This window comes from Lactuca sativa, chromosome 5, assembly GCF_002870075.4.
Source record: "Lactuca sativa cultivar Salinas chromosome 5, Lsat_Salinas_v11, whole genome shotgun sequence".
Lineage (NCBI taxonomy): Eukaryota > Viridiplantae > Streptophyta > Magnoliopsida > Asterales > Asteraceae > Lactuca > Lactuca sativa.
Window position 1 is genome coordinate 26,039,435 of NC_056627.2, and position 24,849 is coordinate 26,064,283.

At 38.9% G+C, this 24,849-nt stretch overlaps 1 long non-coding RNA gene across 2 annotated transcripts; it reads right to left on the bottom strand.

Annotated features, from left to right (window-relative positions):
• Nucleotides 1-2,283: 2,283 nt before the first annotated feature.
• LOC122197977 (uncharacterized) lies at nucleotides 2,284-4,487 on the bottom strand. 2 transcript variants are annotated; one of them, XR_006191771.1, is made up of 3 exons: nucleotides 3,839-4,487; nucleotides 3,414-3,711; nucleotides 2,284-2,575 (listed from the first exon to the last, which is right to left on the bottom strand). It is a non-coding gene; the product is annotated as an uncharacterized LOC122197977 (long non-coding RNA). The 2 variants fall into 2 exon arrangements; XR_006191772.1 differs by having other exon boundaries at nucleotides 3,414-4,487.
• Between the last annotated feature and the right edge of the window lie 20,362 nt (nucleotides 4,488-24,849).

Below are 24,849 nucleotides of genomic sequence, written 5' to 3' on the forward strand. Positions count from 1 at the left end.
ATATAAAATGATACTGCTTGAATTAATTAATATCTTTTTGCCAAAAGGAAAACTTATTAATATCATTTTGCTAAAAGGAAAACATGATTACCTCTTACAAAAATATCAATGACTTTAATCAGATTTTACACTTTTTATTATGAACATATCATAAAACTTAAGTAGTAATAATAGAAAATCAAGAAGATGTGGAAGCATGAAGAAGATAAACAGAGATAAAATAAAGAGTTGAAGACAAAAACTTGACTAGTCCATGGCAAAATCAAATTAATCAGAAAAAATTACTAAACTCTTTATTTAAAAAAAACAAACGCAAGAAAAATAGAAATCGATACCTAATCGGATGCAGGAGAAATCCATAAAGTATGTGCCCACAATTCGTTCTTGTGTTCAAAGATTTGAGAGACGCCATATTTAGGCTTCTTTTGGATGAAACAGTTGAAGGAATTGATGAATGGATTGAACAAATCACTTTCCAATGGTACTCTGCCCGAGCAGCCTGATTAATAGGACTCATGGGAGTAAACTGTAAGAACGTGGGAAGGAGGTTGAGAAGGAGATGGAAGCAGAGGAAGAACTGAAGGACCAGGGGAAGTTAGCGATTGTGGCATCGTGTTGATTGAACGGTTGTGGTTGTAGAAAGAGACAACTGTTGACTGTGAATGTGGGAGGAGCTGAAGTCGATTAATCGTAATTGTTGAGTTATTAGGAGGGTGTTTGGGATTGTTTTTAAAATAACTTTTGTCTTATAACTTTTCCAAAAAGTTAAAAAATGGCCAAAAGATGTTTGAGTAATAAAAAAATCTTTTAAAATAATTTTTTGTGAAGAAGGAAAAGTTAGTTTTTCAAAACTCACAAAATTCTATCTTTTTGTGAATTTTAGAACTTTTTAACCTGGAAAGTTAATTTATATCCTAAAAACAAACACAAACACATTTTAAAGATTTTCTTTTGGAAAAAATCAATAAAAAAAAATTCTTTTACAAAAAAGACTTTTAGTTTTAAAAAGTAATCCCAAACACCCCTTACGGTTGAGATTGAAAGAGGGGAGAGTTTAGAAGGCTGAGATTTGTTGAATGGTTTTGACTCATCGTCAACAATAGTATAAAGAATGGCCACCCTTCTCCTCCTCTTCTTCCCCTCCCCTCCACTTCAATTATATATATATATATATATATATATATATATATATATATATATATATATATATATATATATATATACACACACACACACACACACACACACACACACACACTAACCGTTTACCCGCGCCAAGCGACGGGTGCGAATAGTTTTTTTTTCCAGTAATTACTTTCTAGAGTTGATTAATTCTTTTGCACAAATTATTACTAGATCTAAACAAGTATAAATAAAAGTTATATTAGCAAATACAAAATCAGTGATAATAAGAAATGAAGAGTTCGGATTGTTTACAAATGTGTATGAACATATGATAAATTATATTATATTAATTGTGCAACACTTCTTTATACACCACATTTGATGTATAGACTTCATTGTCGTTGAATTGTTCATCAGGCTTCACTAATACTTTTGTATTGACACATAATATCCCTCTGGATGATGTTACATAAAGTTGGCAAGGCGAATAGATTATTTCAGCAATTACTTTCTTTTCGGTGGACAATAATTAATTCAATTCAACAATTAGTTTGCTTTTGAAAACATGCTATATTAAAAATAAAACACAATGTATTGGCATGTATGACTAAGTATTGTTATCAATTCAACGATTCGTTGTTTTTTATTTCGACTGACAATGTATATTTCAAGGCAAATACATATTCTTATGAGTCGGTTTTGCGGCTATAACCCTCCTCGCAATACAAAGACATTTAGTTTTTCTTTCAACAATTTGTTTTGGTTTGTGGATATCAAGTTGGGGGAATAGTTTAAATTTGGCGTTTACCTTTTCAAACATGTAATATTCTAAAGATCGTGTAATGCATAGTGCATCTAAAGCACTGACTTGGAATAGTTTTTATTTCGGCAAATAGGTTCTAAAACCAGGTATCTTGTTTCGTTTGTTTTAAAAAAATTTATTATTATAAATTTCATGGTATAAAAAATAATCATTACAAATTACATGTCATAAGATGGAACCATTAGTACTTAAATGATTTGATTAACTTTTATGGTACAATAAAAGTTGTATTTTCATTATTAATCTAAATTCAATAATAAAGTGTTATAAACACAGTAAGATATCGGAATAAAACATTGAAAATGTTAATTATTAAACAAACGTAAAAAACAATGTTTTAGTAACCTGCATAATTGTATGATCATAATTATATCTATAAAGGGTATAAATATGATTTACATTTTGCTTGAGTATTCAACAAATAGTTTACATTTAACATCAACATTCAAACCATGCAATTCCAATTCATAGGTTGGTTCATTCAAACTCAACATTCAGGAAGGCTCCTACAATTATATTTCTTGTAACATAACTACCTCTTATGACTATGGCTTACACAAATCGAGGTCATAATTTTTCTAGCCAAAGTTTCAATAGATATCATTTCTCCTTAGCCGGAAATGGAATCTGTGAAGGGAAAAAAATCTATAAAACACTTCAATAAATACCCTGTTTATATTTGATATAATTAAGTCGTGAAGGGAAAAAAATCTATAAAACCAATAAATTCCTTGTGCACATTTGATCCATTTTTTCTCCAAAAATAAAGAAATACACTTTTAATCTTTGTCCAAATGAAAATAAGTACCACTAAGTTTGTATTCAACTAATTTTAAAGTGAAAAACAAAACTAAAGCAAGACATGCCTTGCACAAGCTATAAGTGGTATGTCATAGAAAATTTCATGTATATTTTGTGTTTCAATTATCAAGTATGTCAGCTAAAGCACTTTAGCTAGCTGCGTAAACACATGTAGATTAAATTTTCCATTCATTTCATCTTATTAATAAGCCATTCAAAGGCTATAACTTTATACAAAATATATACTTAGTTTGTCATTCATATGAAATGAAGAGGAAAAGTCAAAACCAACCTATTGAAAGAATCTGTTTGGGAAGAATCAAAACACAACTGTTAATACTTAAACGGAAACCAGTTTATTCATTTTTTTATTTAAACCTAAATAGTCATTGTTATTCTAGATCATCCCACTTCAATGAATAACTAACTATTTGCTGATTTTTTTGAATGCAAAAGGCTGCTTTAAAACACTACATTGGTAGTTCATTTCACTGATTCTTTTTGCAAAATAACTCAGAACCACAGGCTTTAAAAGATAACTTTTTCCCATTGGGATCAATGAAAATATGTAACAGCAGAACATTAAAAATGGATAAATGTTATATAAGAATATAGATTATAAAATGGTAGGTATTGTTATACCATTTGAATCTATTCCATTTACCTTACGGTTTGTTAGAATCTCCATATTTTTCTTCCATACAATTTAGGTACATTGGACAATTCATCTCGAGGCAAATGCTTTTCAATTTCTAATGTTGTCCATCACCTGGTGTTATCTCACAAAAGTTGTTATATGAATAGGTAAAGAGTAAGGACTTTTTTTAGTACCTTGTAATTCTTGTTGCTGCTTCCACACATATTATTTTTAGACAGAGTAACTCGCTAATGGTTATTTTATAGTTAAAAAGACGATGATAGTCCATGTTTAACCCATCCCCGTTCCATTACCATTTTTTCACCTATCCCCATTCCATACAAGCAACATATACACACACACATTAGTTACACACATCACATATAAACATCAAGAAAACACAAATATATTTCCACTAAAAGAAGACCCAGAAAAATTAGAGCATCAGTTACCTTAATTTTTAGAAAGAGAAATCTGGCAGACGGAAAGAATGAAGAATCAAGAAAACACAATAGTTACTGATTTCATTGATTTCTTGAGTTTTCTTATGATTTTCATGGTGAGGAAGAGAGACAATGAATATTATCAAACTCATATGGAATCACAAACATTTGTGAGAACACACCGTAGAAGCGGTGGTTCTATGATTAGACGGATCTAACCTGCAATGGATCAAAACAAAAAAATAAATATCAATAGCAAAAAATAAAAATGAAACCCTAGTCACTTCTAAAAAACAAAAACGATCTTCGTCTTCAACATTCAGGAATTTGAAAGAGCTATATAAATATGAAACTATGAAGTAACAAATCCCCTTTATTCCTTCAGTATTTATCATTTTTGGTTTGAAATTGTCTTTTAACTTTCAACTATAATTGGGGGATACCGAGATATGAGGAGCCATATTTATCTTGACTTTTTCGGTATATACACTAAGGTACCCTAACTCAAATCCGACGTCGTTCCAAGTTAATCAGTCCTTTTTTCTCCATACTCGTATCTATCAACTGATCCACCAATCTTCTTTAACTCGTATCCACCACTACCTATTCCGCTGGAAAATTTCTTCAGAAGAGTATGCCAAAGGTGATTGTTGGGGAATTTACGTTAGTGATATAATTTCAAGAAGACATAAGGTCCTGATTAATCTCACACATACGTTTTCGATTTATTTCTCGGGTTCAAGGAGTCACAATCACCCATCATTCCAACGGGTTCTCCATCCACCTGATTTCACGTCCATGGCTTGTCAGACCAGGTTCGTGAATTTCCCTCTTAATCCGAAATAAAACAATCTCATATTTTGTAGCACCTGGTTCTTGGTATGTATTCTGTTATTAAATCTTCATTTATTTTTGCATTTTTGGCCTTGGACTCGACGAGTCGAAGGACTGACTCGCCGAGTAGAAGCGAGATGAGGCGCGGGGTTTAAGCTGCGGACTCAGCGAGTCGAGTCCCGGACTCGACGAGTAGCCGCTGTTTGGACAAAAACCCTAATCCAGGGGTTTGCACCTAATTTAAACGACCTTATGCAGCCTCCTTTCCCCCTTTATGCTCCCAAACACTCCTCATAGAAAACCCTAGCCGTTTTTGAGAAGATCTAAGGCTTTTTGAGTGATTCTTGTGAGTTTTGATCTCAAGGAAGAAGGAAGAGCATAGAAGGATCAAGAGGGGACTGAAGGATTCGAGTTTGGTTCATCATTTGTAGTCTTTGGAAGGTATAAAGTCTGAACCTTGCTCATTCATTTGTTAGATCCCTCTTTGAGGTGATTTAGGGCTTTTATAAGCCATTTTTGGTGGCCAAAACATGGTTGGGGGTTTGGGCTTCTGCATCATGTCATTTTATGAGCCACAAGTCAGATCTAGGTTGCTTTTGCACCAAGGAAGGCCCCATGCAACAAAAGAACCATTTTAGAGCCTTTTAAGCTCTAATGTACCATGCATGCACGTAAAGTTTGTAACTTTACGTGCTAGATCGAATTTAGGGGCCTGGATCTATCATTTGGTTAAGTGTTGTACATCAGAAATCGAAGTTCTTAGTAAGGAATGTGATAGACTCGGTGAGTCCATTTCCTGGACTCGGCGAGTCCAAGGGTTTTGGTCCCATATCAGTGAGGGTCATAAGGACCAGTTGAGTGTGGAAGGGTTTTAGGAGTCCCGGGGAGTGACCCAACGTTTTGGACCAAGCAAAGTGTTCTGGGAATTCATGGTACTCGGCGAGTGCATGAATGGACTCGGCGAGTCCAAGACAATCTTCATGGCACTCGTCGAGTTGTTCATCAACTCGGCGAGTCGAGGACAGAACGTGTTCATAGGATGAAGAGTAACTCGACGAGTTGTTCATACAACTCGGAGAGTCAAGACGGGACATTTATCAGTTGATGATGAACTCGACGAGTTGTTCATACAACTCGGCGAGTCGGGTGTGGATTCAGTCGGTGTTCATTTAGAAGGAAAACTCGACCAGTAGAGACGGGTATGAGGTCTAAGGGGAAGGAGTTGGCGAGTTGGCGAGCCAATTCGGTGAGTCAGGTCAACTGGAAATTGACTTTGACTTTGACTTGGTCAAGGGGTAAAATGGTCATTTTACCCTAAGGGTAGATGTCAGTTTCTAACTTAACATTTTGTGGGAATAATAGTCGGAGGATATCCGGAGCAGCAGCGGCAGCAGTCAAAGGATTCCCGCACAGTTCAGCAGCTACGAGGTGAGTAACCTTCGAGTAGGGGTGGGTCTAAGGCCACAATGCCGGCCCACCATTGAGGAGTATTTAGAAGATAATTGTCTTTGTGATAATTTATCTTTGTTTGGTATGCGTTTGGTTATGAGTTATATCTGTATGATATGTTACATGATAGGGATAGTTTCCCTGATAGTGGTCCTTAGGACCAAGGGGTAGGTCAGTACCCGAATACGTTTGAATGTGTGCTTATCTTGCTATTGTATGCTAGTGGTAGGGGGTGGAATAGTCCCCAGTTACCGGTTGAAAGATACCGATGACGATTACCGGTTGAAAGATACCGATGAAGATTACCAGTTGAAAGATACCGATGATGATTACCGGTTGAAAGATACCGATGTTGATTACCAGTTGAAAGATACCGATGGTATTGTATGGCATGTGGTATGATGGGGGAACTCACTAAGCTTTGTGCTTACAGTTTCAGTTTTTGGTTTCAGGTACCTCTCATCTAAGGGGAAGGAGTCGGCGGCGTAGCATGGCATCACACACACACATATGATTTTCCGCACAGTGTTTTCTGGGATTGTACTCTGATATGACATTTGTTCATGGTTGTGGGTTTCAAATATGATACTTGGTTTTGAGATGACGTGTTTATACAATATTTTCTAATGAATGTTTCATGAATTAATTAATCAAAAATGAAATTTTTGGGCCTGAATTTTGGGATGTTTCAAGTTGGTATCAGAGCCCTGGTTTGAGGGATTCGGACACACCCTCGGGGGTGTCTGGACTCAAGCTAAGGGGCTAAAAGATTTTTACAATAAAATGGTTTTCTAAAAATCTAATCGGAAGGATTTTACTAACGACAAGGTGTGTGATGCATGCGACCGGCCGGGCTCGAGTAAGTTTTCCCCAAGATACCCATACATGTTATGTTATGCTATATGGCTTGATTTAGAATTGCATGCTAGAATAGGACTAAGGATCTAGGAAGATGCCTTGTGTGCCTTAAATATGACTCTGATAATCGCATGCTAGTTAGGGCTAAGGATCTAGGAGGATGCCTTATATGCCTATTGTATGAGCTGTATGCTAGGGCTGTTTAGTCAGCAGTAGGATGGTCTGTATAGGTTAAGCCTGATTTGGTTACTCGATTCACGAATGATGCTTGCCTTGTGTTATGGGGGTTCTGGCTATTTCCAACTAACTAAGGAGCGGATATGTAACAGTACCTGCAAGTTAGTTAGGGGGAAATGGTAGGGGCTCCTATGCAGCTGATGGCGGAGAGTGTCAGAGAGTGCCCTAGGGAAGTCTAGGATGAGGTTAGTGGAAAGGAGTATCGGTAAAGTGACCTGGTGAAGTTGAAGCAATCCTTGAGGAAAGCACGGGTATATGTGGAAGGTAGTATGGGTCCGTACTACTGAAAGTAGAGGACCTGTACTCGAATCAAGGAAGGCCTAGATGAAATCGGGAACCTTGGAGAGTGTGTTAGATCTCTTGAGTATATGTATGATCGTGACTTTTATGCGTGTGTTTTTAGTATAGTGACCACACGACTTGGAGCAGGAGGTTCTGGATCCGGATCAGGATCAGGCTCGGGTTCGGGATCCGAGCAGGTTGATGATGGGCTACGTGAGTTCATCGCGTCTGAGATCACCAGAGGCATCCTTGATTCGACCCCTTTCATCTTCGGGTCGATTAAGGAGGGGATTGTTGAGCTGATGGAGGATCGTCTCCAATCATTCAGCAGTAATATGGCGTCTAGCCAGGTGGGTGCACGCACATTGTCCTTTAAGGACTTCCGGGGAAGTGGTGCGCCGGATTTCCTTGGGGTGAAAGACCCCATTGCTGCTAGGAGATGGATCGCAGACATTGAGTCTGCGCAGCTGACGAGCTTCTGCCCATAGGGGTCGAAGGTGCGATATGCAACAGGATGCTTGTGAGACAGGGCTAGAGATTGGTGGGAGTCTGTTGCTGACTCATTGGGAGCTTCAGCTGTTGAGGCTATGACTTGGTCAGACTTTGTGACCAGATTCAGGGCGGAGTTTACGCCAGTTGTGGAGCTTCAGCGGCTGGGCAGAGAGTTTTTAGATATGAGGCAGACTACGGAGACTGTGGCGGAGATCACCACCAAGTTCCGGGAGAGGGCATTTTGGTGCCCCAGTATGCAGGTGATGAGGATATGAGGAGGACCCGCTACCATGACATGCTACGAGCTGACATTCGGGAGCATGTTAGTTTTTCGGCTTGCCCTACCTTGGATTCCATGATTGCCAGGGCTAGGGAGAGGGAGATTGATCTGGACCACGTCCAGAAGAGGAAGGCAGTGGAGGGGCTGACGACTGGGGCTTCGGGGAAGAAGCCCAAGGGATCTGATGGTAGGCCGAAAGGCTAGGCAGGACGGGACCGTTGTGGGAAATGCGGTCGGTCACACGAGGGAGCTTGTCGCACTGGGCCGGGTTCGGGCTGCTATAAGTTTGGCAAGGTGGGGCATTTTGGCAGGGATTGTACTGCCCCCGCCCCTGCGGTACAGATGACGTGCGGTACAGATGACAGACCTGATTTGCTTCCATTGCAATCAGAGGGGCCACAAAAGGGCCAATTGCCCAAGATTAACAGCAGCGTCAGCAGCAGTGCCAGCGGCAGCGCCGGTCTCAGCGACAGCGCGGGTTACAGATGGCCGAAAGGTGAAGACAGAGGTTCCAGTGGTACGGAGCCGAACATTTCAGCTGACAGCTGAGGAGGCACGCGCTGCACCTGATGTGGTGACGGGTATGACTCTTTCCCTCTGATCTTCTTTTTGTTGTGATTGTGTTATTGATATGTGCTCTTTTTAGGATCGTTCCATGTGAATGGAATCGCAGTTCTGGTGTTATTTGAATCGGGTGCTACCCGATCATTTGTGTCTCTTGCGCTTAGTAAGAGATTTTCCGAGTCTTCGGGCATGTTGGATTGCCCCTAGAGGTAGAGATTGCAGACGACCGTTCGGTGCGGGAATCGACGGTATTTCGAGATTGTGTGCTAAGGTTATTTGAGGAACGCTACTTGGTAGACTTGGTTCCCATTCCATTGCATGGGAAAAAGGTGATTATAGGCATGGATTGGGTCAGCCCTAATGGGGCAGTGATCGACTGCACGCAACAGTTGGTGCGGGTCAGGACCCCAAGCGGGGGAGAGCTGGTGATCCAGGGCGAGAGGCCACAGCAAGGACCAACTTTATGTTCAGCAGCGAGAGCTAGGTGCTACCTCCTACAGGGTTGCACAGGTTATGTCGCGTATGTTATGGATACCCGGGAAACGGGTAGGGCAGCGGTGGACGATGTACCTGTGGTACGGGAGTATGCGGACGTATTCTTCGAGGAGTTGCTGGGGATACCTCCGGAACGACAGGTGGAATTTAGGATCGACCTAGTTCCTGGTGTGGCTTCGATAGCCAAGGCACCGTATCGGGTGGCTCCTCCTGAGATGCAGGAGTTGTCTACACAGCTGCAGGAGCTGTTAGACAAGGGTTTCATTAGACCGAGCAGTTCACCCAGGGGAGCCCCGATTCTGTTTGTGAGGAAGAAGGACGGGTCGCATCGGTTGTGTATAGATTATCGGGAGCTGAACAAGGTAACAGTGAAGAACCGCTACTCACTTCCGAGGATTGATGACCTCTTTGACAAGCTACAGGGATCATCTTGGGTTTCCAAGATTGATTTGTGTTTAGGGTATCATCAGATGAGGGTCAGAGAGGAGGATGTGTAGAAGGCTGCGTTTCGAACACGTTATGGCTATTATGAGTTTGTGGTTATGCCTTTCGGGCTCACCAATGCTCCTGCCACGTTCATGGATCACATGAATCGCGTGTGTAGACCGATGTTGGATCGGTCTGTGATAGTATTTATTTATGACATCTTGGTTTATTCCAAGACGCGGGAGCAGCATGAGGAGCATCTGCGGTAGGTCCTGGAGACTTTGAGGAGGGAGAACTTGTATGCTAAGTTCTCCAAGTGTGAGTTCTGGTTGCGCGAGGTGCAGTTTCTTGGGCACCTTGTTAACCAGAACGGGACGAATTGGGAGGTTCTGAGGTCTCCATCTGAGATTCGGAGCTTTATAGGTTTGGCAGGCTACTATCGGAGATTCATTCAGGACTTCTCCAAGATAGCAGTTCCGCTCACGCCCGACTGACTAAGAAGTCAGTGGTGTATCGCTGGGGGCCTGAGCAGCAGGCCGCATTTGAGACGTTGAGACAGAGATTGTGTGAGGCACCAATTTTAGCCCTACCAGAGGGCATGGAGGATTTTGTTGTGTACTGCAATGCATCCATTGCAGGATTGGGCGCGGTATTGATGCAGAGAGGGCATGTCATCGCCTATAGGTCGAGGCAGTTGAAACCTCACGAGGCGAACTACCCGACGCATGATTTGGAGTTGGGGACTATTGTGTTCGCCCTCAAGATTTGGCGTCATTACCTCTATGGGTTTCGTTGTATGATTTACATGGACCACAAGAGTTTGAGGTATCTCATTGACCAGCCAAATCTGAATATGAGGCAGCGTCGGTGGCTTGACGTGGTGAAGGATTATGATTGTGAGATCCTCTACCATCCAGGGAAAGCCAATGTCGTGGCCGATGCGCTTAGCCACAAGGCAGCACTGATCAGGGATATCTGGCTAAGGATGATAGTGGTGACTCCGCTTCTGGAGCGAATCTGGAAGGCTCAACAGGAGGCTATGAAGGAGGAACATCGAAAGAGTGAGTGGATTGTGGGGCAGGTTTCCTCCTTTGACTATGATAGCCGAGGTTTATTGACTCTTCACCGTAGGGTGTGGGTCCCTTATCATGGAGGTGTGCGCTAGGTCCTGATGGAGGAGGCGCAAAAATCCCGATTCTCCATTAATCCCGGGGCGACAAAGATGTATAGGGATCTTCGTCTGGACTATTGTTGGCCCTGCATGAAGCGGGACATGGCATGGTACGTGGAGCGGTGCTTGACCTGCATGAAGGTCAAGGCCGAGCATCAGAGACCGCACGGCAAGATGCAACCGTTGGATATCCCGCTGTGGAAATGGGAGGATATTACGATGGATTTTATCACGAAGCTTCCCAGGACCGCGCGGGGGATGGATTCGATATGGGTCATCATGGATCGATTGACCAAGAGCGCCCACTTTATTCCGATTCAGGAGAGCATCTCGGCCGAGAAATTGGCTGATATCTATATCAGGGAGGTGGTGGTGCGGCACAGAGTGCCAGTGTCGGTGATTTCAAAAAAGAGACGTGCGGTTTACTTCTAGGTTTTGGAAGAGGTTTCATGACGAGCTGGGTACTCGTCTGCATTTTAGCACCGCTTTTCACCTGCAGACGGATAGCCAGAGCGAGCAGACCATCCAGACTGTGGAGGATATGCTGCGGGCATGTGTTTTAGATTTCGGAGGTAGCTGAGATACCTACCTCCCATTGGCGGAGTTCTTGTATAATAACAGCTATGATGCGAGTATCGACCGTCCTCCCTTCGAGATGTTGTATGGGAGGAGGTGCAGGACCCTGATATGTTCGGGCGAGGTTGGCCAGAGAGTCATGGGGAGCACCGAAGTAGTTTTCAAGACGACAGAGAAGATTCAACGGGTCTGGAGCAGGCTTCAGACTGCTCAGAGTCGGCAGAAAAATTGCTCCGATAAGCGTCGATCAGACCTGGAATTCCAGGTCGGGGATATGGTTCTCTTGAAGGTGTCGCCATGGAAGGGCGTCATCTGATTCAGGAAGAGGGGCAAGTTGGGCCCAAGGTATATCGGACCGTTCAGGGTTGTAGCACCTGGTTCTTGGTATGTATTCTGTTATTAAATCTTCATTTAATTCTGCATTTTTGGCCTTGGACTCAGCGAGTCGAAGGACTGACTCACCGAGTAGAAGCGAGATGAGGCGCGGGGTTTAAGCTGCAGACTCGGCGAGTCGAGTCCCGGACTCGGCGAGTAGCCGCTGTTTGGAGAAAAACCCTAATCCAGGGGTTTGCACCCAATTTAAATGACCTTATGCAGCCTCCTTTCCCCCTTTATGCTCCCAAACACTCCTAATAGCAAACCCTAGCCATTTTTGAGAAGATCTAAGGCTTTTTGAGTGATTCTTGTGAGTTTTGATCTCAAGGAAGAAGGAAGAGCATAGAAGGATCAAGAGGGAACTGAAGGATTCGAGTTTGGTTCATCATTTGCACTCTTTGGAAGGTATAAAGTCTGAACCTTGCTCATTCATTTGTTAGATCCCTCTTTGAGGTGATTTAGGGCTTTTATAAGCCATTTTTGGTGGCCAACCATGTTTGCAAACATGGTTGGGGGTTTGGGCTTCTGTATCATGTCATTTTATGAGCCACATGCAACAAAAGAACCATTTTAGAGCCTTTTAAGCTCTAATGTCCCATGCATGCACATAAAGTGTGTAACTTTACGTGCTAGATCGAGTTTAGGGGCCTGGATCTATCATTTGGTTAAGTGTTGTACATCAGAAATCGAAGTTCTTAATAAGGAATGTGATAGACTCGACGAGTCCATTTCCTGGACTCGGCGAGTCCAAGGGTTTTTGTCCCATATCAGTGAGGGTCATAAGGACCAGTTGAGTGTGGAAGGGTTTTAGGAGTCCCGGGGAGTGACCCAATGTTCTGGACTAAGCAAAGTGTTTTGGGAATTCATGGTACTCGGTGAGTGCATGAACGGACTCGGTGAGTCCAAGACAATCGTCATGGCATTCGGCGAGTTGTTACACAACTCGGCGAGTCGAGGACAGAATGTGTTCATAGGATGAAGAGTAACTCGACGAGTTGTTCATACAACTCGGCGAGTCAAGACGGGACATGAGTATCAGTTGACGATGAACTCGACGAGTTGTTCATACAACTCGGCGAGTCGGGTGTGGATTCAGTCGGTGTTCATTTAGAAGGAAAACTCGTCGAGTCATCGCCTAACTCGATGAGTAGAGACGGGTATGAGGTCTGATTGAAGGATAGGGACATGGCGAGTTGGCGAGCCAACTCGAGGAGTCAAGTCAACTAGAAGTATCACAACAATGCTCTGATACCAATCTGTCACACCCCAAAACCAAAAATGGCGAAAACGTTCTGGGGCGGAGGACTTCATGTACAGTATCACAACAATGTAAAGTAGTAAACAAGCAACAACATCATCCATTGCATTAATAATAGAATTATTATACAAGTGTGTTCTGTCAAATTTTGATAAACACTAAAGCATAAATCAAAATGAAAGATGAGTCTTCAACGAGCTCCATCTTCCCTAGTCCTCGCATCGGTACCTGTCTATGATGACCTGAGGACACAAGTAATTTTGAAAGAGAGTATCAGCTTTGAAGCTGGTGAGATCATAAGTATTTTAGTGTCTTAATTTGTTTGTAAATACTTGTATGTATTTAAAATGTAAGTATTTGTATGTATACGAATTGTAAGTATTGAAAATGTAAATGAACTGTATTTATGAAAATGTTTGTAAAACAACTGTAAACGTTTGATAAGTCCTAGAAATTCCTATGATTCCTATTATTAACAAAAGGAGTCTTCTACCAAGACTTTAACTGTTCTCAATGTAGTCTTCTACTAAGATTTAACTATTCTGAATGTAGTCTTCTACCAAGACCTAACTGTTCTGAATGTAGTCTTCTACCAAGACTTAACTGTTCTAAATGTAGTCTTCTACCAAGACTTAACTTTATTAGTATTACCCTTTGGAACAAGGGCAACTAACAATGTTAACTGAAGACATCCGTAGATGTACATTTACCTCTGTTGCTAACAGCTGGGTATAGGAATAGTCAGTCCCCAAAAGTATACCTGTAATGTTATCAACCGTTGACATCCGTGGATGTGCTTTTTGTTGGATAAGGTGTCTAAGTCCATAACTTATTTGGTATATACTTGACCCGACCCGACATGGTCCATTTGGGTTGCATTTCATCCAAACTATTTATGGATAATTTTATGAGAGTTATACACATATGTTTATTAATATATTATAAGTTATAATATATTAATATGAAGTCAAGTTATTTAATTAGTCTTAGTCTTAAATTAATTATGAATTAATTTAGAGATTAAAAGGAAGACTAATTAGATTGTGGGCTATTGGTATTATATAGTGTGGGCTAACACTCATTTGTTAATGGGCTAGGCTTGTATGGAAGTCCATGGATGATCCATGGAGCTTTTAACCCATGGATCCTTGGAAAAGGAAAGGTCATGGGTTATTAGGGTTTCACCCTAATCATGTACACTATATAAGCATGCTTATGTTGCATGAAATAGCCACTAGTGGCACTAGTTGTGTGAGTTTTGTGTGTGACTGACTTTACAAGTGTGTGTACTCTCTCAAAGTTTTCCAAGAGTTTGTGGTGATTTGTGATTCCATTTGAGGCATTCACACTATTGGTGCTTGGCCCTCAAACTCCTTAGGAATTGAACTCATCATCAAAAGGTATGTAATCTCATCTAATTCTTTTATGTTTAAAAGTACCCCATGCCATGTTAGATAGGCTATGAACCTTGGAAAATTATTATTTTGCATGTATTTAGACAAACATAGCTCCAAGGTTTATTAGGGTTGCATGCACACTTAGGAAGTGTTAGATTGCTCAGAACCCAACAGTGGTATCAGAGCCTAGGCTTGCTTGTTTAATACTTGATGCAAAATAGTGAAAAAAAGTTGAAATTGTTGCTGTCTGGCTGATGGACTCGCCGAGTCCATGGGGGGACTCGCCGAGTTCAAGGCAAAATTCATCCTACTCGGCGAGTAGGTTCGTGCACTCGGCGAGTAGAATGATCAGAATGCAGAATTTCGACTTTTGCTGCTGGAAATGGACTAGAAACATTACCCTAAACTGTTTTGGTGTTTTAAAACTTGTTTTAGTTGGTGTAATGGTTGTTCTAATCCATTTACAATAGCATATGTCAAAATTCCATGTTTTTATGTGTTCATATAATTCTGGAAATTTTGATGATCATGTTCATGTTCTTATGAATTTAGAAGATGATAGGAATTATTTGCTGATTTGTTTAGAATTAATTCTTGATCATTTATGTGTTTTAATGGAGTCCATAATTTGTCCTCGAGTTATGGATATCCAAATGTCACTTTTCTTTAACACACACTTAAAACACATAAGTTACATGAAAATGAAGAGTCTTCATTTTTATGAACCTTTAATTCATAAGTTATGAAATGAAAAGTCTTGGATGGTTACAAAAGATGAAGAGTATTGTCCTTAATTTATGGAGGTTCAAGAGTCACTTCATTAATAAATATATAAATAAAGTGTAACCTTAATTAATTCCATAAGTTATAAAAATAAAGAAAAGTAATTCTTTTATTAGTTTAAAGTCTTCCATAACTTGTCCTCAAGTTATGGAACTTGAAGAGTTTTTGGATTAAAACTACTTTAAACACATAAATCATGGAATTAATTAGTTTTGAATAGTTTCAAAACTTGCCCTCAAGTTTTGGAATTTGGAAAAGTTTCACACACTTTAATAAACTTTAATTCCAACACTTAGAATTTTAAAAGTTAAAATTCAACACTTATACTATTTATAACATTAATGGTTAATTATTATATATATGTATAAGAACAAGTCGTTTTACCGTTAGTAGGCCTCATTCACGAAGCCGGTCTATAAGGTGGGTATAAGGTTGTTGCCTATAAAATGGCGACTTAATGGGTGTCCACTCTCACCCACCGCTTGCTTGATCGGTGGAGGGTCGTTAGCCGAACGGGTAGGACAATGACTTTAAATTCTCATTAAAAGTATAATGATTATTATAAAGTAACTAAATATTTTTTTATTTAATTCCCAATCTTAGTTGCTTTAGGAAAAATGTGAATTTGGTGCTAGCCCATGGAATTCACACTTTGTACCTTACCAAGTCGTTGGTGGAGTGTGTGTGGTTAACCGACACACTAACTTGGACTAGTAAGGATCACGAAGGGTGACTTAATGTTTGTCATAGATCAATGGAGCGTGTGTGGTTAACCGGCACATTGATTAGGTGATAATATTAAGGGTACTAAGTGAATTGGTATGGTTATTCACACCTTGTTTTGTGATCCTCGGCATCCCAGTCACAAAATTTGAGAGGGCACACTCGAGATTGAAACATGCCATTGAAAAGTTCAATGAATCTCAAAAGATCTAGGAATTTCAAATCCCATTAAAACCTAATAAATTATTTCGTTTTTCATGGTGGAAATTGGTGAATCGTCATTCGCCTACCTTCAAATATTTTATAGCTTGGATTACGGCATCCCTCTTCCAAATTATAAAATATTGTGTTGGGTCCTAGCCTTAATATTTCATATTGGGTGTTATATTAAGGACTTTGAATCAACTAACTTGATTTTCTCCCATTATAGATGTCTGGTTCAGACAACTATGATCTTCCCAAATCTCTTGAAGATGGTGTCCCTCAACATCATGCTTCACTTCCTCCACCTCCTCCAATTATTCTCCCTCACCCACAAGTTCTTGAAAAGTTTAAAGTCACTCAATACCTATTGGCAAGCATAGTCTATGTGTGGTCACATCTTGGAGATAAAGTCACATATTGACAAGTCGGGAGAGTTGGGTGTCAAAGTCTCGTGAATGTTGGATGTTCAATCACTTTCTTAGTAACATAGTGAGTCTCTTTGGGACTACTATGAGGCAGACTATGACATGACCCTTAATGATGGTATCTATTTGCTTGGTGTTGTGGAACTAGCAATGATTTGGAACACCAGTAAAGCAAATTTGATTAAAAGAACAACTTCCCAAGTCTACATGGACATTGAAAATGGTAGCATTGGATATCTAGAAAAGGATTTCTCTTCCCAATGGAAAGGGATCGGCCATAGTCAACTCGGTTGACCAAATGGTAAAGAGAAAGGCTGAGTCTGAGATAGTCTCATGTGCCATTACCAAAGGGTCCATGTGTTTTGTTGCCAAAGGAAGGGGCATTGGTTGCGAAGCTGCCCTATTCACCTGAAAGGTCATAAGGTTGATCAAGTCAAGAGGTTTGACTCTACTTCGGGTAAAGTCCACTGTCTAACTCTATTAAGTTCCTATTTGGAGATTCTTATTACATAATGTGAATGGGTCACATGCTGATGTTTTTAAGAATCAAAGAAAAGATAGGAAGCTTAAAGTAAGTATATGTTGATTCTGATTGCAAAGGTGGGTTTCGATCGCATGGTTCGACAATCAGAATTTTGAGCTGTTGCTTAAGAGTTATAATATATTGCTTATGAATAGATAACAATAAGGTTTTCATGTGGATTGTAAGGATAAGTTTTTCCGCAAAATTTTAAAATAAAAGAAAAAAAAGGGTTTTAATTTTATTTATTTTTAAAAAAATATCCTTACAATGGCATCTGTGGAAAATTGTTGCTTATATGTTTCCAGTAATAGCAATATTGGAAAGTGGATTTGATTCTTTCATTTGTGGTAGTGTCTGAATTTACCAAATGAAGAAAGTTTTTCATCACCCAAGTTTCAATTGGATAGAAACTTGGAATCATACAAGTTGTATTGTATGATGAATGAGAATTTTCATCTTTGAAAATTAAGACTAATTCTTTGATCACATGTATATGTGAGTTAATTGAAGGACTAAGGAATTAGGTACACTGGGTGTGCGCTGGTCAAGGTCCACCACAAAGATTGATTTGTCATGATTTACTAAAGATTAGTAAATATGATTATACTTATAAGGTTAAGTATAATTCTGTAACATTGGAAAGGTTACAATGTATGACAAAACAAATCAGAAGAATCAAATTAGGCAGAAAGATAAAAGTTTCTCAAATCTGAAAGGATGGGAGAGTACTTTAGTATCGTATTTCATCTTAATGATTATGAAACCATATCACAAATTCATGCTCTAAGGACGTCTTAGTGCATTGTTATGGCTAAGAAGAGAGGTCATGAATTGTTGGATTGGTTAAAATTAAGAAGATGAGTCATACTTCGTTCCAAAACAATTCTTAGAGTCATACTCCAAGATTGTAACCTTGAGTGACATAAAGGAAGATTTATTAACACTAGTCAAATGTAAGAGTAAAATGTTTTCTACTCTTGTACATTTGAGATTGGTAAGTTGTGATGCCTTGGATGAGACAAAGACCAACTAAGACCAATTGTGTGAAGTGTTAGTCTTGATAAGAATCCTCACTATCCCTTGAATATTTGTTTTGTCAAGGAATGGTTCTTGACTGGGGAAACTTATATGTCAAGGGGACAGTGGGAGCCTTAAAGATCCTGAAAGAGTTTCAAGATTTAATCAAGAGTAAAACCTGTAGTTTATCACTAGCACACGACTTAAGGTTTGCAACCTATCGTGTTGACATAATTCTTATTTCTGTACCTACTTCAAATAAGTTGAATTTGCATGTGAGTTATCAGAGTTCAAATTGGAAGCATTGGTGGGTCTTGTGCTACCAAGGTGACAAGAAACTAAGATTGAACAAGTTTAATCCATGTAAGGCTGAATTTGTCACTAACCTGATCTTGTGATTATGGTTTTGACAAATTCACATGGATAGGAACTCATACACTATAAAATCTAAGTATCATAAGGTTTCTCTCTGATTCATGAAAATGATGGTGAGGAAACGCTTTCACTAAGTAGATTTTAATAGATATTAATTGTGTTATTTGCATTTTCAAAAGTCGTTAGTGGAGCATGTGTGGTTAACCGGCACACTAACATGGACTTGTGAGAAATGGCAAAGGTCTAAGAAATTGAGACTATGATTACGGCATCCCTTTTCATAGTTCTGAAAATTGTTTAGACACACATGTGAGCTATCTAAGAAAGGGTGTATGAATCTAAATTTCAGAAGTCCAACAGATTTCTGGAAATATGTCAGAGCTAGTGGGAGCATAAGTGTTATGCTGATAATCATCATGTTAGTGGGAGCATGATTATTACGTTTAGTGTTGCAAGTTAGCAATGTTAATTATAGAAAACAAAGTTTCAATTCATGAAGTTGCAGGGGTTGAAAAAGTCGTTTTGCTATAATTAAGGGAGAGGAAATTATACTTCATTTCAATTCTAGAAGCTTAGATTGAGATTTTAATCATCTTTAGTCAAGGACATATATATGAATTTTATGTCTGAATGGTTCGACTTAAGGATATTCTATATATATTGCGTTCTCAAAATTCAATTATGACTACGACATCCCTCTTCATAGTTAAATTTTGAAAACATGGCAAATAAAAAAAAATTGTTGCAAAAGACTGGTCTAGTATCATGTCTTTATGTCAAACATCATGAATCGTGTCCCATATGCTTTGGATATTGGATCGATTGCATGTGCTATAATATTCATCTTTTCTAAATTTTCCAAATGCTTAAGGCATTGAGAAGGGAAAAGTCTAGAACTGGATATGACTAAAGTTATTAAGCAATTTTCGAGGACAAATCTGAGGTTCGCCAAAGATTGGTTGCTCAGGGAAAGTTGGAAGTATGATGTAAGTTGTCGGAAAGGACCATATTGACATGTTCTGAAAAGAAGTAACTCTTGTTCGGAAGTGATAGTCAAAATGGGACTATGGAAATGTCTCCATAGGTGGAAGTTATTCAATCTATGTAAGATTAGAAAACCTTAATGCAAGAAGGATGTTCAAAGCAATGCACTTTGAATATGAGACTTCCGTTCCATAGAAGTTGACCTTCTTTGGAATACTCTGTAATGACTGGTGACAAGATTTTGGTGACTTTGTGCATAATCATTACAAGAGGAACATTGCATAAAAGTTTAAAATCTAACATATTTTTTGGTAAATGATAGGAATCGGGGATTCTCACATTTACAATAAGGATTTGGGATTGTGAAATGAGTATCATTGGAATCATGTTCAATTGATCTACATCACAATGTAAGGATCATAGACAAACATAGTGTGCATACTTGGAGTATGGCATAACTATTGTTTAGAAAAACAAAGTGTACATGCTAGGAGCATGGGACGACTGTTGTTTTTTTATTCAAGTCTTAAGTTGATTGTTTGAAACATTATACAATGAATAATGTGTAATCAATATGGTGATAAATAAAAGGTGGTTCTATTTATATTCAAAAGGGTTCTGAGACCATATTGGATTCGATTATTATTGTGTTTCACTTTGCATGTTTTGAATTCCTAAATAGCTAGGTTATTCTTTCCGAATGACTAAGTTATTTAAACACTCCACAGTCGTTCATATGTTGGAAGTAGGTATGAATCAAGACTGTCATGAATCGAGTTTGTAGATGGCTAAATGGGTTTAGTCATAGCAATGGTTGCTACAACATTCATGAGTGCTCATAAGTTATGAGTATTGGAATAAACCCACGCTCACTTGTATCACTTCATGGAATTTATCTTGAGTGATCGTGAGACGGTAATATCATATAAATCTTCAAACCTAGAGATATGAGTTGTTACCTATGAGTTGGTTGTGCATTGATTGCACGTAAACGCATCAGTAACTTGATGTTATAAAACGTGCCTTTGTGTACAATTCAACAAGTAGTAGAACAAGCATATGAGTCGAAGTTTATCTGTTCCTTCTAGAAATAGAAGCGATATCTGGGCCCCTCGATGATTTTGTTGTGACCTATGTACCGGCCGGTCAGAACTAAATTGATGTGTTCGTTTAAGTTCTTTGTCAAACAAATCGGAAATCGGGAAACAAACTGCTGGACAACAAGTACGACGTTGTTCCATGTATTTGTCCGGCTGATATCATGAGAACAGAGGATTATATGATCACTTATCTAAAATGGCGCTTCATAGTTCAACGGAGTTCTCGAGAGCTACGATTGCTGGTTGGTTCCTGAAGTAACATACGCAAATATAGTTATTAGACTTATCCAAGTGGGAGTCTGTTGGATAAGGTGTCTAAGTCCATAACTTATTTGGTGTATACTTGACCCGACCCGGCATGGTCCATTTGGGTTGCATTTCATCCAAACTATTTATGGATAATTTTATGAGAGTTATACACATATGTTTATTAATATATTATAAGTTATAATATATTAATATGAAGTCATGTTATTTAATTAGTCTTAGTCTTAAATTAATTATGAATTAATTTAGAGATTAAAAGGAAGACTAATTAGATTGTGGGCTATTGGTATTATATAGTGTGGGCTAACACTCATTTGTTAATGGGCTAGGCTTGTATGGAAGTCCATGGATGATCCATGGAGCTTTTAACCCATGGATCCTTGGAAAAGGAAAGGTCATGGGTTATTAGGGTTTCACCCTAATCATGTACACTATATAAGCATGCTTATGTTGCATGAAATAGCCACTAGTGGCACTAGTTGTGTGAGTTTTGTGTCTGACCGACTTTACAAGTATGTGTACTCTCTCAAAGTTTTCCAAGATTTTGTGGTGATTTGTGATTCCATTTGAGGCATTCACACTATTGGTGCTTGGCCCTCAAACTCCTTAGGAATTGAACTCATCATCAAAAGGTATGTAATCTCATCTAATTCTTTTATGTTTATAAGTACCCCATGCCATGTTAGATAGGTTATGAACCTTGGAAAATTATTATTTTATATGTATGTAGACAAACATAGATCCAAGGTTTATTAGGGTTGCATGCACACTTAGGAAGTGTTAGATTGCTCAAAACCCAACACTTTTACCTCTGTAGCTAACAGAGATTCTAGGAATGGTCAATCCCGCAACGTATCCTTTGGTACTAGGATATTAAATCCAATCTATCTCGTCGATTATGTGATTGAATCACAAGGTAAAGATAAGAATGAGGATTATATAACAGAATCTATACATATAAAATGTACTAGTAATTCTTGTACGCGTACTAATGTGAATGTGATCATGTGACCATATCTATGTAATAGTATGGTAATGTACTGTAATGTTCTAGCTGTAGTGTACGTGCTCTCTATCTAGCAAGTATAGTAATGTAATCATTCTAGTATCGTTGTATATGTTCTCTTTCTAGTATAGTTGTATGTGTTCTTCTCTAGTATAGTTGTATATGTTCTTCTCTAGTATAGTTGTATATGTTCTTCTCTAGTATAGTTGTATATGTGCTTCTCTAGTATAGTTGTATATGTTCTTCTCTAGTATACTTGTATATGTTCTTCTCTAGTATAGTTGTATATGTTCTTCTCTAGTATAGTTGTATATGTTCTTCTCTAGTATAGTTGGATATGTTCTTCTCTAGTATAGTTGTATATGTTCTTCTCTAGTATAGTTGTATATATTCTTCTAGTAGTAAGTATTGACTCATGAATGAACTGACTCATAGTATGATATCGCGTTCTAGTAATAGTTCTAGTATCTTCCTAAACTACCCATATGGTAGTTTACTAGTAATCTAACTGGTACGTATGAACATGGGTGTATACCCTTGCTACCCAAGGGCATGGGATGAACTGGAAGGGCCGTTATGACTATATATGTACATATGTTAAATAACTAATATTTAAACGACCTTCGGACGAGTACCCGATATCCCACCAGACCACATCTCAAGCGCGAAAAGGAAATACGGTGGATAGCCTTCCTAACTCTTTTAAACATTTCTTATATAACTATACATATAGAAGCATGCAATTTATAATATAAAAGCATAAACAAGTTTTGTAAAAACCTCTAAACATAATTATTATCTTAAGAGAAGATCGACTTGATGTCAATCGATAAAACAGTTTGAAGTGAAAACAGTTTGAAGTAAAACGATTTGGTAATAGCTTGGAGTAAAAATGGAACGGAGTAAAATGATTTGAAAAGGGTCATACAGTGTGTAATGAATAGTTTAATAAAGATTTTTAAACATATAAAACATTTAAGAAAATCATTTGAAGAACCTGTTTGGTAAAGCGGTTACTGTGTAGTAAATCATTTGAATGCTGCATATTAATCACATGTGATTGATATAATAACTAGCATAATTCTACTTATTAATCACATGTGATTGATATAATAACTAGCAGGATTCTACCTGTATCACTCCCCCCACCATAAAACATTTAAAAGTAGTTTAAAACATTATTTAAGGGGTATGAACTCACCTGTAGTGAGTGGTTCTGATGAAAATGTTGGATCAGTTGCTAAGTATCAAGTGGTGGCTTGAGTACACACGCGAATCCTATTTAGCATATATTGGCACATATATGAATATAATTAGTGTTATGAACAACTAATTAATGAATTGGGACCACCTTAGGGACTAGTGAACACTTATATTGAGGTGTTACAACCATAAATGATTGTACGAAGGGTTAAAAGGCTATACAAGGGAGTGTACGGCCAAAATACACACTATATGTGTGTGTGCGGCCAGGTGTGTGGCCTAGTGTGCTGCCAGCACATGTGTGCGGCCATGTGTGCTGCCAGATGGTGTGTGCTGCCATGTGTGCGGCCAGATGGTGTTCTTGGTGTTGTTGGTGAAAGATGTTACCTTTTATGAAGATCCTAAAGGAGATTAGGATGATACTTGAGAGGATTTCGAGTTCTATGCTTGAAGATGTGAAAGAAATGTTCAAAAATGACTAAGTGTGGTATATATAGGTGGAGTGTGTGGTTGGGAAGGGTGTGAGGCCGCAAACACATGTGTGTGGCCGCACACTCAAGTGTGTGGCCGCACACTCCATGTGTTGGAGTGTTTGGCCTCTTTTTGATTCCTACACTTTGAGTTAACCCATTTCCACACTCCAACCTTGATTATAACACGTTTAGAACGCTCCATTAGACCCTAAATGGTACTACAAGATAGCAAAACGAGTCTATTATTGATAAGAAATGAAGAATGCAAGCTAGAAATTTTCAGGTTGTCACAGATAATTTATCTTGGTTTGGTATGCGTTTGGTTATGAGTTATATCTGTATGATATGTTACATGATAGGGATATTTTCCTTGATAGTGGTCCTTAGGAGCAAGGGGTAGGTCAGTACCCGGATACGTCTGAATGTGTGCTTATCTTGCTATTGTATGCTAGTGGTAGGGGGTGGAATAGTCCCCAGTTACCGGTTGAAAGATACCGATGACAATTACCGGTTGAAAGATACCGATGAAGATTATCGGTTGAAAGATACCAATGATGATTACCGGTTGAAAGATACCGATGTTGATTACCGGTTGAAAGATACCGATGGTATTGTATGGTATGTGGTATGATGGGGGAACTCACTAAGCTTTGTGCTTACGGTTTCAGTTTTTGGTTTTAGGCACCTCTTCATCTAAGGGGGAGGAGTTGGCGGCGTAGCATGGCATCACACACACATATGATTTTCCGCACGGTGTTTTCTGGGATTGTACTCTTATATGACATTTGTTCATGGTTGTGGGTTTCAAATATGATACTTGGTTTTGAGATGACGTGTTTATACAATATTTTCTAATGAATGTTTCATGAATTAATTAATCAAAAATGAAATTTTTGGGCCTGAATTTTGGGATGTTTCAAGTTGGTATCAGAGCCCTGGTTTGAGGGATTCGGACACACCCTCGGGGGTGTCTGGACTCAAACTAAGGGGCTAAAAGATTTTTACAATAAAATGGTTTTCTAAAAATCTAATCGAAAGGATTTTACTAACGACAAGGTGTGTGATGCATGCGACCGGCCGGGCTCGAGTAAGTTTTCCCCAAGATACCCATACATGTTATGTTATGCTATATGGCTTGATTCAGAATTGCATGCTAGAATAGGACTAAGGATCTAGGAAGATGCCTTGTGTGCCTTATATATGACTTTGATAATCGCATGCTAGTTAGGGCTAAGGATCCAGG